Raw genomic sequence first — 14,061 nt, forward strand, 5'->3', positions numbered from 1 at the left:
ACGCTTCCTGCAGCCACCGTGCTTCCGGAGACTGGTAATATCAGCCCCGTTAACCTAAGTGCACACCATGCAATAAACATCGGCCTCATGGAGAGGATCGTGAAAGGAAGCTGTTATAGCAAATGGTCAGGCACGCATTCTTGTCGTACAGCATGAGGTCCTATCAGAGCTTCATACCTCCGCTTGGTTCACTTGGGCGCAAAAGACAGCAAAAGTACACCTCACCTCGGATGATTTGCAACAAGGGTTGGTATCCTCGATTCATGCCACGTCATTCAGGAGTAGAATATAATTTCTGGACTCCTGTTTCGTTCCGCCTTACTTAAGAATATATCCCCATGATAGCGTTACACTTGAGGGTAATCCTAATTACACGCTAACCATCTGGGCCTGTCACTGCTTATACTCTTGGGAAGGACACTTGGGAAAGCACATTCAGAAAAACAACCTGCCCACTGCCAACAAACCCACCTCTTTTATAAACTGGCTTGCCAACATTACTTGAGTTTCTATTCGCAAAGACTGTATGGACGCGAGTTTACGATGTCATGTGTAGGGTCCAATAACGAGTCGTGTTGTCATGGGTCCTTAATGGTGACAATCTAAGCAGTATCAACGAAACCATTGAAAATAGGTGCACGACCTATGGGGCGATTTTCGATGAGCCTTACACGAGTACCAGGCTCACGCATAATTAGACAATAATAATAATAATATAGAATAATTACACCAACAAAAACTACTGAAAGTGTTTAGTTATATTCAATGTGCCAGAACTAAACATTGATCTTGCGGAATCGAACGATTCGTGCTATAAAGCCACTTTGTCTACTTGATCGCACAGTTCATTGTAGACACAAGTTTTCTTACATTGCTCAAGAGTTAGAGTAGTATATCACGCAACCTTTTGTCATAAATCGGTAACTGCTTTGGCACCCACTCAATAGCACAGCTCACCTATTTAGGACTTAGGGTGTATTTGGCGCTATTCAAAGACGCAAGGGTCCCAGAGCACAGTTCTGGTACTCAAGATCTGCCAGGCTGACCTAGTTCTAAATGAATGAAAGGTCTATCTTTTGTAACTTGAAAATGCTGATGCTCTGCCGACCAACCCAACTTCAGACGCACCGTTCCAATAAATAGTCCAATACTTCACACTTAGTTAACTACAAGGTTTATTGTGTGACTAAGTTTGAAATGACACGACAAAACTAAATAGAGTGCGTTTTCAACCCATCTGAACCTTCCCGTACTGTGTAAAATTTTCTTGTGAGAGGTCTAATAGAGTTCGATGGTCGATGTGTTTCCTCCCATAGAAAAAAAAATCAGCTGTGATAGTGATTTTTAAAGGAGGCTTCTTTGTGTGGTTATTATCTTATACTTGAGGTCAATTTTATTATTGTCAAACGTATGTCAGGTGACAAAACACATGTCTTTACTTAGAGTTGAAAAGCTCTCAAAGAAATTCAATTTCCTGTTTCTAGTTTAGGTAGAATTACGGCGAAGGGTTAGAGCGCAAGCTATCCGGAAAAGTGCCCCCCCCCCCCAAGTCTTTTTGCCTACTAACAGTTGGCAGCTTCTAGCAGTTGTTAAAATCAATAGAACACTGTTTGTTTGTCTCTCCCACAATATCATAGTCAGCGCTTACAAGTGCAGATACTTTTGATTCTGCATAATTTGGTAAAAGTTTTTCTCGTGTCCCGAATGCTTTTGAGGACGGTCGTGGATACTCTAGGAGCAAAGCAAGCTAAGATAAAACTCCTTAAAGAGCGCGTGGCCATTCACAGTGAAGATAACTTTTCGGTCTCAAAGTGTTACGTCAAAAAGAAAAACACGTGTGTTGGTATATTTTGACGCTGCGGCAGTATATATGTTTCAGAGATTCTCGAGTATGTAAAACGACTTAATTAGATAGTCTTGGAACGATTTTGGATATTAGGGCTCAGAAAGCAACCATGCAAGGTGACATTCACTATTGTCATATGATATGTGGTGCCAAATATTTCCGTGACAGAACGTGCTTCTAAAGAACCCCAAGCGCTCGATTTCACCCTAAAGGTAACTGTAGTGACGTTCCTGTAGTTACGGTGCTGGACCATTGAGCCGAAAAGCAGAGATGGGATATCGGCTACCTCTGTTGGTTATCGATGAAAGCAAATTACTGGAGGCCCATGTCTTGTATATGTCTCTAGACCCCAGTGCGTCAAAGAACGTCAAAATGATCCGAATGCTTCCACTACAGCATTTTCGTATCCTCCGTCAATCTAGCGCAGTAAGCTCTATAAAAACCTACCATGCTATGCATGAATTCGATTACTAACTTTTCAGGGAACGTCTTATGTAAATATTTAAAATATGTGCATATGAAGAAGTCGTTCCTCGTAACTTCAAGCATACTTATTACCACCTCTGCCAGGATATAGCTCGTCACGATCGTGTTTCATTTTATTTTTCGTGTATATTCCTCTATAAAAATGACCTCCTTGGCGGGTGCTGCTACTACGAAGACGACGACGGCAGGAGTTGGGCTTAGCGAGCCTTCTTGTAAAGCAGACTTAGCCGGTGTGTTTATAACCTCAAGCTTATTGCTCTTTCAAGGAATGGCAACAGGATCAAAACAATAGATGACGCTTAGCCTGTTCAAGTGATGAGTTGCCATTGTACTGACAGGGGTACCATACTAGAGAAGAATTTAATCACGCATACCTCGTTTTTAATGAACAGTTGTATGAACATGTCAAACTTGTTTACCATATTCTGAGTGTGGTTGTTTTTCTCCTCCTCAAGAGACACTTGAAACGTGTACTCACGCACGCCTTCAACGAATCTTTGTTTTACTGATTGACGTAAGCGTTTTAAGTTGCAAAAAACGCAGTAGCAGCAGTGCGGAAAACAATTTAACCGAGTTCATTTTTGCACCTAACTGCTGAAATTCGCAATCGTTTTGCACACATCGCAAGTTCAGATGTATATAAGCAATGCGCCGAATAAAACTAATAATCCAGGAAAATCACGCACCTTTAACGGATGTCGTAAAAGTTCTACTAGATGTTCCAAACGAATGCGAACCACTCTATTTCTTCTGGTGCGATGATTTCGTATGTGAGGTTACAGGTTCGCGTTGTTCGCGTGCTGGTGTAACTGGTACCACGAACGTATCTACACTACGTAACATAGCACTAATAGAGATCTTGACCAGAATTTTTCATAGTTTTTCAAAAACCACATCACAACCACTGACTCATTCCATTGAAAATTGCTAATATTTCATACTCACACGCAAAATCTGCGCAGAAGCTGAAGGAGAATCGAAGGGATTCAATTCCAAGAAAATAGGGTTCTGCATGACTAAATAGGAAACCGCTCTTAAATGGCAAGCTTATATCACTTTCGTGTTCGCATTTGTCAAGTGGCTACGTTTCAGACGAAAGGTGTGAAAGCAGATGAAATACGTCATACTCCAGCTAGAACATCTCATTGCGACTGCAAGCATGCTGCAAACGGTGTATAAATGGCGCATAGGCAAAGCTGGCCTTACTCTGTGGAGTTTCAAAAAATATTGATAATGATCTCTTTTGAGCATACTTGAACCTTGTGTTCCGAAGAAAAGTCACGTTATCAAGAGTTGTTTTAGGATCGTCACTTTTATACAACTACATCGCAGCATTCCATAAGTACTCATGTTTATTGTAACAAGAATATCATATGCCTGTCTGAAAACACGGGTTAAATGGTAAGTCATGTTCAACAAAAATGCCGTCAACATCTTAGTTCATGAAGCTATGATTTAGGTTTTTTTAGCAATGCACTTAAATACTAATGATAAGCAAGACCTTTTCATTTGGCCTCATATTCTGGAGACAATATTCTGGAGACATCCACTTTCCTAGAATGTTCATTTATTAAAATTACCAATCATAATAGAAGATGAATCTTCTTCGGGGATCAAAATTGTCATCTTCTTAAGAATGCAACTAACTTTTCTGTCAGTTCAATGGACGGAGAGGCTACGTGCGTGATAGACCTAAACAAAAGCACAGGGTACATTTTCGACATTGTCGTTTTCATTCAGTTATCAGATGTGTTCCGTATGTTTTATACATGTGGTGTGCCGCCTCTGCGAACTATGCAACCCTATTTAATCTGGTATGTTCAGACTTCACCTACACTAGCTACCATATACGATACTCTTCAGCTATCGCAATAAAAACAACTCCACCTCCCACATGTATTATAAATGAACTACTGTCTTCTTCAGTCCGTGAGTACTCGAATGGGTGCATTCAAAAACTACGCTGTGCTCTTATTCTGAAGAGCACTTGACGCAACTGGATGCTTCAGAAATATTTTCGCAAATAACCACCGCTACCATCGGTTTATTGTTGAAAGTGCTTCATTGGCCTTTCAACAAGGAAGAAATTAGTAATTGCACAAGAGTTCCGGGCTTGTGGCTGTTTCGAGTTTGCATTTTAATCCTGCAGAGCCGTCACGCTTCTTGGCGCTATTGCCCTACGTCTACGAAGTAATAGCTGCTTTAGGAGTCAGCGCAATTAGGCACTGGTAAAAGGCAATAGCTTAACATTATCTAGAGTTTGCACTTTCAAGGTAATCTTCTCACAATATGGACAATGCTTTTGAAGTTAATCTAGGGCTTGCCCTTGACTGTTTTCTCTCGTAAGTTCCGTACCACTGTCATTTGATTTAAAATCCCGTCTCCAACACCCAGGATCACCTACACTTCATCTGTCCAACACCCAACTTACATCCACCGTTCACCAACATTGGTCCATTACTCCCACCATATTCCCATCATCCACCACCGGCACACCATAAACTCATCCTTGGTCCATTACTCCCACAAGTCACAGCCTGTGTGCCATATAACCATCAAATGACCATTATACACCGTCCGTCCAATTATCCACCAACTACCCACTATCACCCATACGTTATTGCTACGAGTTGGTTGGTGATGGGTCACAACGTGCTCATCATGCCAGTTTTCAATGCGGACATACAATTTTTCCATGAACAGTCATCATAATATTGTAGAGAGCTCTTGAGATTGAGTGATGTTACAAGAAAAAGATATCGTAAATAGTGATGTCAAGTTCCTGCGGAGCAGTGATGACTTCACCTTCTTTCAGTCGCCAAAAAGTTTAATGTTGACAACTGTTTTGAAGGTGCATCGAACAATATGCTCAGCGTAATAATAAAACGCATTTGTGCTCGTTCAAGGGTCAATTCGTCTTTAAGGAGATGCCTTAATTCCCTAAGTTTGCTGCTCTAGAAGAATTAAAGAGTAAGCTAACATTTTTTTAAAAAAACATTTATGAAAAGTGGTACTTACGATTAAACCAGTGTCCAGGAAATACTATCCGGGGGCTTACCTCTTGAAGGCCTTGAATAACATTCATGTTCACAATTTATTCTCGGAGTTATACCCCCCTCCCCCTATTTCAACAATAAGGAAGGGATGCTGAAAGCCAGCCTGGCTACGGACCTGCTTACGATCAGAAAGCACTGTTGCTCCCATGCTGAAAAAATATTTCAGTGAACGTTTGTGCGTAGTGCCGGCGGTGGTGTCGCACTGGGAGTAGAAGTCGGAGAATGGCTTCTAGGCAGTCTTGGTGTCTCGTGAGATGTACTTCCTGTGGATTCAGTACCTGGCAATGTGGCCTTCAGTGCCAGTGTTGAAGCCCACTGGTAGGGGCGCTTGCTGAAACACTTCTGAGAGCACTGTGCTGTGAAGGGTCGTGTAAGGAAATGTAGTGGGTGAGCTTGCTCAATGGAACCTTCCCATTCCTGTGGGCTTGCACCCAGACGAAGGTCAAAGGCGAATGAGCCCCGACGTGGCCACGGAGTTCTAGTGTTCGTGATGTCTGCCAAACATTCAAACTGTGGTGAAGGAGCTTATGGTGTCGCCTAATAGGACGGAAAGTTAGGCAGATGATGGATGGTTTTGTCGACCAACACGTTTTGTCACGATAGAGGCGACCGTTCTCGCATTTGCCAGCTGACCAAAATTTACTTATTTATTTGTTAGTAACTGAAATACCTGGTGAGGGGTAATACATGACAGGGGAGGTATAACTTGTAAATCATGGTTTCTATAGATTCAGTGAACGATGTAAGACTGAAGTGGTGCACCGTGTTGGGAAAAAGACGATTTAAGTCTTTTGCAGACGGTAGGAAAATAATTTCATGAGGGGCTAGTGTAGGCCGCTGGGGATAAACTGCTTTTCGGTAGTTATGACGGGATGAATAACGATGCAAAGTTTAAATACTAGCTTGCTGATGTTGAAGGTGACGGACCTTAAGGCATGCTTGCGGCGCTGCTCAATGGTTTGAAGATGAAGACATCTTGTGTTTCGTGACACCGGTGTAATAAGAATAGTCCGAAAAAATAAACCTACCAACGCGATTTTTTATGAAATCAAGCGAACATGAAAGGTTAGTTTGATGTGGGTTTAAACTGAGCAAGCTTACTCAAGTTTTAGTCGACCAAGTGTTAAGCATGCTAATAGTTTACCGGCAGAGGAACAAGAAATAGTTTAGGATGCAGGCGGCCGAGTGCGTCATAAGCACAGTTCGAGATAGTTAGAAACAGACCAAGCAATGTCCACTAAGGTATGATGAAGGCATAAGGTAAAACCAAGGTAATTGTATAATACAAGTTTGCCAGTTTCTGAGCCATCATCACATATTTGGTAAAATTGAATGATTGATGATAATAAAAAAGAAAGAAGTGATGTTTCTTGTACGTTTAGAAACATTACACATCCGTTACACACGAATTTTATGAGAAAAAACGCTATCAGAAAATACAAAAAACTTCAACTTATCCAACATACGGCTGTGATGTGTGAGGGCAGAGCATGAGGTGTCCTTTTCGCTATATGTCAGAAGTATGCAGTCTTCTGCTATACGCTTCAGATGGTGTCTGGCCCTGTTGTCTTGGGACATCTGCAGGTTTATGAGCTTACAAGGCTTCAGAACTTTTGTATAGGTGGTGCACGTCTCTCCAGGAGCCTGAGCTCTTTAAAATAGCGTCCTATCTGCGCTCTTTTTTGTGAAATCTGAATCACCAAAACACTTTTTCCGTTCTTCCAAGAGCATAAAACACGTTCTTAAAAATTCTTCGTTTTTGTACATCAGAGCGGCTTCCATGACAGTGTCGCATTTTGGAGTTGCTCGGTGAGCTGCCAGCAGCTCTACCCGCTTACCCTTTTGTAATGCGTCAGCCACACGTCCAGATCTTCTTCTGACATTCAAGCTTACGGGTGGTGTGTGATATATTGATTTGGAAGTGCAGCTGGCACTTACCTTTGTGTGGTTGTGGTTGTTGAGTCTTCGCCTTTACTCTAGGCTATGACAATCGTTGGCGCTTAACAGCGAACTCACGACTCCAGGAAAGTGCAAACAGCTGTGGCTTCGTGGTACGTTTCAGTGCTCTATGCATCACCCCCCCCCCCCCCCTATGTTAAGTCATTGGAAGTAATAATGGAGTGGCGACTTATTGGTAGACTTGAACGTTGTGGTCTTTCTTCTCGTTGACCGTGTTTGTGGATCATACCCACTGTGGGTGACAGGCTGATAACTTAGTGGTCTTATAAAATATAATTGGATATCAGTAAAGAAAGTTTTTTTTCACTTTTAACAATTTTTTCACGAAATTTGGATGGTCGAGGATGTGTACCTCTCCTCAATTTTTCTATTAGTTAGAGGTAATAACCTGGATTGAAACCTATATTTCAAAAAAAAAATAAGATAGGGTATGCGTGCGGCGACACAGACGGATCACTAACTAGGTTAGTTTTTAGTCTTTTGGTTTCACTGTGGCAATTCCTCACTTCCAAGCAAGCTTTCGCACTGGCGAACCCAGAAATAGAAGCTCCAAGAACATAATAATCACGGGTATGGATTAATTCATTTCAATCGCACGTAAAAAAACTTTTTATCTTTAACCTACGGGCTATAGTGAATCACCTGATTATCAAAAGAATAATTCATAGTCTCCAGTGCGCCACAAAAGCGCACATCGAAGAAAAAGCCCTGGGTTAGGAGAAATACATTTTCGGCACCCTGCAGCACAGCCTCGCAATTACGACTTCTAGTTTACGTCTGCCACAAAAGGATAGGCGACAAAGTATTATAATGCTGACATTCTGTAGAATTTGTAAGTCATGTACCTGCAAAGCTTCCCATAATGGTACGGCTGCGAAATCACGCAGCCACTAATTGGGCGGATAGTGGAAAACACGGTAAAAGTGGCACACATAAGAATGACTTCGTTAAACAATCGGCTACTGCGTTTAAGAGCAGCCCTTTAGGACCCGGCACCCAAACTAATCTAACTTTTTCTGAATTGATAGGTTAATATTGCACCAAACGCCTTCATTATGTGCGATTAAGCAACAACAGAAGGTGCAGTGCAAAAAGACCGCAAATCTGTAATTATAGCTGCCAATGTGATTTCCAGATTTAACTTTCGTAAGGCAAGTATAGCTGCAAAAAACTCAGCCACAAAATGTGTATGAAATTTTATAGTCGGAGCGAATAGAACCAATCCGAATTCTGGCTCAATATCCAACACCTGACTTTTCCTCACAATGTGATGCATCTGTAGCAACATTTACACTTGTTTCGATGTTCTGCGAGTGTTGTTGCAATAAACTATTTAGAGTGTATAGGGGGAGTAACCTTGCTTTAATTAAAAAAAATTTCGTCAAATCGCAAATCCGCATAGAGTGAAGTATTGCTAGTAGACCTCTTCTCGAAGATACGTACATTTATCGCGTCAAGTAATTATTGTAAAATATAATTTGTGGAGTGTGAATCCGTAGTCAACTCCAAAAAATAAGTGCGTATAAAATATGAACAATGTCTCCTACTGCTGTAGTGGTGACTCTTAAATTCTTAACAACCTCTGAATGGTCAAAATACTAAGCCTGTACGAAAGAAAAGGAACTCTCGATTCTAGGTATAGAACGCATTTAAAACCCGTTTTATGGAGACCAAGGCATAGGCATGACGATTCTTTTTCTAAAAAAATGAAGGACCGGATTTCGTAGGCTAGAGCACCAGAAAGAAGCACGCTTCCAAATTCCAGAATAGGACGAATATACATTCAATATATTATTACTAGCATATTCCTTCTCATGCTTATTCGGTTGTTGCTTATCCTACGTAACATGCCAATGGCTCGTGCACCCTTTCCAATTGTGTATTCGTTGTGTGGGCGTCAGTCAAGAGATGCATTTTAAACTATTCAAAGATATTCAATAGATTTCGCCTGTGGGGCGTCCTCAAAATAATAACATAACGAGATGTGCGCGGGGTATTGCAAAGTTAAGACAAGAAGGGCACATTTACTCGGATTTAGTAAGAAGTGATGATAATCAGTCTAGATATGCAGTGTGTTAGGATAAGACTGCAGCCCGTCGCGTGGCGTCTGAATGGCGTGTTCCGTGGCAAAAAAGACGGTATTATCTGCATAAACATAAGTTTTTATGTCCTGACTACGTGCAATGGTGCTCTTCTGTAAAATTAATAGCACCGAGAACAGTAATGAGCGCTCCGGTACTCTTCTCGTTTGTGTGTGCACAGTCTATGAAAAACCGCTTTTGAAACAACGAAATTTCCATTTCCTGTCCACAAAGAAAATGTGAATAGACGTAGTATGTATGCTGTAAAATTTAGCAATATCAATCGGTCTATCAGAATACCACGCTCTACAGTATCGTATGTTTTAGCGATAACCATAGTTAATAAAGCTGCATAATTGTTGTTCCGTCCGGCAAACTGTATACGACTTTCTAAATCAACTTGAACATTTTATGGAACACTCAGCGCTGAAGCCAATCTGACAGAGGCTTCAACTTGTCATCTTGTCAATAAATCTATTCATTTGAGAATGGGTGATTCTCTTAATTTCACCAGAATTGATGTCAAAGTAAATGATCCTATGGTGTCCTATATATGTACCCGCCGTCTTGTTTCTTCAGCAATAGTTAAAGTTTAGCTAGTTTTTCGTCTGTTGCATCCATGATTTCTTAAACGAACGATTCACAATACCTAAAGGAATATTACGCAATTCTTGAAATAAAACGTTTGACAAGAAATTTTAATTCACTCATGTTCAGGTGCAGTTCTTCGCAAACTTAGTACAGTTTCAGGTAATTCAGATACAGAAATTTTTGTAAATTCATGTGAAGATGTCGTAAATTTGTGAATAGCCGAGAGATTTGTACTAAAGCTATACGTTCTGAACCCTGAGCAATCTCTGTCAGAAAGGTCGCGACGTCAAAAATACTTGATTGTAAAGTTACTGAGTTGGCAGTACTTTTAGTGACGGCAAATACGCGAACAAGGTACGCTGATTGTTTATTTAGAAAGGTAATTGAAATGCCGACTGAGAAACTCTTCTTTCATGCGTTTGACAGTCCACCTACATACGCCAGCATAAACTGATAATCTCTCCAATTTGTGGGCATTGGTTATGAAGAAACTTCTTCCAAGCAGTTTTCCATCTTCTGTAATCGCACGTACATTCATCAGTAAGTTAGCGAGAGGAGTGCCGTTTAATAGATGGAATACCGAACTCCGAATTGTTTTGGCATCTCTATAGTATGTAACCAATATTTGATGCAATTTCATGATCATTTTTATTCTGAAGTTTTGCAAGAGCGGAACGGAGACAGGTTTGAAATTAACGATGGTTGACTTATATTCACGGTTGCTGCTATAAAGCTGTTATTCGACATGCGATGTCAAAAACTACCCTGAGGATGGCCGCTCTTAGTTGCAGAGGCAGCCATGAACCATGAAAAATCATTATTGGCATTGATACAACACGTTAAATCTAACACTAATCCATCTCCTTCAGTTCTACAAGAGAAATCTTTTTCGATGGTCCACTCCAACAGCCATCTGCACACAGGTCTGTCTTTTTCTCATAAGAAAAATCATAAAAATTAAAATCACCTGTGAGCATGGTTTCTTTTTGACAGACAGCTAAGGCGCCGTTAAAGTGACTTGTCTTTTGTACACCAGTGGGGAAATAAAAATTTATATGAAGAGATTGATGCGATGACAAAGGACAAGGAATCCATGTGGGGATTGGACTTGGTGAGGACATTTGACGATGTTCTGAACCACTTCGTACTCAGCCAGAGCTCAAGCCCTGGGCTTAACAAGCACTTCCGCATCAACATAAAATCATTCCTGACTGACAGAGAGGCCGTACTTACGATGGGTGATCTTTTTTCTGATCCGGTAAGGTTTGGCTTCAGAGGTACGCCACTAGACTTAGTACTATCCCCGACCCTATTTAACTTCGTCAGGATCTATCTGCCTCAAAGACTCACCGAAGTCAATGTCATTATTCATACCTTTTATGCTGACGACATCACCATATAGTGTACCAGTGGCAGCGATGGACGAATAGAGGCTGTGCTACAAGAAGCTGTTGAGGTCACAGATAGCTACCTAAACCGACTGGTCTTCGGCGCTTGCCGCAGAAGTCGGAACTGCTTCTGTACAGGCCCAAGAAGAGGGGCCCGAATCCGAGAGGGTGGAAGCCATTACAGGATACTGGCATCACTCTTATGGCAGGTGATGGCAGCTTGATCCCCAGGGTGGACGACATCCGAGTTCTAGATACGACCATCCTGTCGAACAGCTCCGATAACCTGACGGTCACGAGTCTCGCCAGAAAAACTAACAATGACATCAGAGTAATAAAAAGAGTTGCTAACAGGTAACAGAGACATCGAGAAGATAACTTCGTAAGGTTAGTGCACGACTTTGTGATGTGCCATTTTACCTACGTTGCAGCCAAACACAAGTGGCAGAGGTCAGCGCTTTATAGGCTGATTGCGTTATTCAGAAAGGCCATCAAGAGAGTTCTTGGGCTTCCCTTGTACCCAAGCACGCATATACTCTTCCGTCTGGGCATGCACAACATGCTGTGAGAAATTGTAGAGGCACAGGAGAGGGTACAATTCGCCAGGCAGTCCATCACGCATTGCGGTAGAACGATCCTGAGTGAGCAGGGCATTTCACCAATTAAATTAAAGTCTCACTTCTGCAGCATTTCTCGTCAACAACGAGAACAACTCACCGTTCTCTCTCTACCACGAAATGTGCACCCCGAGCACAACAAGGGTAGAAGACAGGCCAGGGCAAAGGCACTACTACAAAGGGCTCAGGAACATAGAAGCAGCTCTTACGTCCATGTGGCCCAATATCCCTAGGGAAAAGCGTATAGCGCAGTGAGCATCAAATACAAAGCCAGTATCACTAGCTCCACAACGGTCTTGTCAATAGTGGCTGAAATAGCAGAGCAAATGACGATCGCGTTGGCCTTGCTGGATAACAGGAAGTCCTCAATTTACAGTGACTAGAAATCGGCGGACCGAGCATTTGTCTAAGAAACAATATCGGAACCAGCTTTGTGAATTCTTCGGGACAAAGACATCGAGCTACACACACTCGATAGGTTTTCAGCTCAAATAGGATGCACTGAGGGAGCCCCACGAGATCTCAACGAGTGTGCCCACGTAGCCGCGCGAAGACTAGTAAACTGAGAAGCTATCGGGGAGCACGACACTGATGTTTTATAGAACCATGACTCTCCCATCTCGAAGGATGAACTGACAAAATATTTTTTCTTGGCGCAAAGATAACACCCTCCACCACACAGAAAACTAAGCAGACCTCACGCTCCGACACTCAGGTTTCTTCAGGTTGGGGCGTACCCTAGTCTCCCGCTAATGAACAAAATTTATCACGGAATACAGCCATCTCATGCATGTTCCTTCTGCGGTTATATAGCTACCTTGGAACATATGCTCTGTCGGTGTCAGCGTTACGCTGTGGCGAAGTAATTACGCCATCCAAATAGGAGGGTGCCATTTCAAGCTCTGGACACGAACAACAGCTATGGGCAACAGCTATGGACGCAGCAGAGAGACTTGGTTTTTCTGTTCCGCCGTGCAGCTTGCTAAAGCCCGTTCTGAAGAACCAAATAAAAATGTATTCATACATTCATTGAGGAAGGGTGGTATTTTGGAAAGTACAAATCTAATGTTATTATTTCACAAGCAGGGTCCGGCATCCTGAAAGCAATTTTCACCCTATGACATATTTGACTTGATACTAGTGTCAAAACCCGCCAACACATGTTTCATGAAGTAATCGAAAAGATTGAATTCTCATAAAATAATAATTTTCATCTTGTGTAAGCCAAGTTGCTTCTGGAATTTTATCTCAGGATTAAGATGCTTAGAATGGCAACTTAGGTCGGTTGTACCTGAGAATATAGAACGGAAGGTCCACTGAAGTACCTTTAATGGACGAATGTTGCTGAGCGCACCGAAAACGCACACATTTTGTCCTTTTTGGTATCTTGCCGTGCAACCAACAACTCCATCTTTTTAGTTTTTGACTTTAGGTCAACCGAGATAGGCAATCGTACACGTTTATGAGCTCGGATCTCCATTTCAATTTCTGTAGCATTACTTCTGCTCGGCTGAGGCGTACAACGGTCTAATTTCACCCGTGAAACAGGTTTCTCAGCTTTACGTACACATTCCGATAGTTTTTCCAGTACCGTGCTATGTAGTTGAGTTGCGTCAATGGCGTCTGATTGTTGCGAAACTGAAGGCGCCTGAGCTTGCACTCTTTGCTTCGTCTGAGTAGAAATGATTTGCGTTAGGCAGTCACTTGGGTTATATAATAACTTATTTATTGCCTTTTTGACGACAGATTAAATGACCTGCGATTGGCAGTTCTAGACTAGATAAGGGTCAAGCTGCTGCACCAGAATAGCTGAAGGCCTGGTCTTTATGTATATCAATAGCTTCCCTGCGATAACAGTGGCGGTGGTCTATTATTTCTAGGATTTGTATTCTTCGAGAGTGACCAGAGCTTCAGGAATGGTCTGAGGAGTGACTTTTTCTACAAAAGAAGCAATTTTTGTGGTCGCTGAGCATTCGCTTCAGGAGTGGCTTTCGCCGCAGGCACGAACACCAATATTTCTCTTGCATTTCCCCGCAC

The sequence above is a fragment of the Rhipicephalus microplus genome, chromosome 8, assembly GCF_043290135.1.
Source record: "Rhipicephalus microplus isolate Deutch F79 chromosome 8, USDA_Rmic, whole genome shotgun sequence".
NCBI lineage: Eukaryota > Metazoa > Arthropoda > Arachnida > Ixodida > Ixodidae > Rhipicephalus > Rhipicephalus microplus.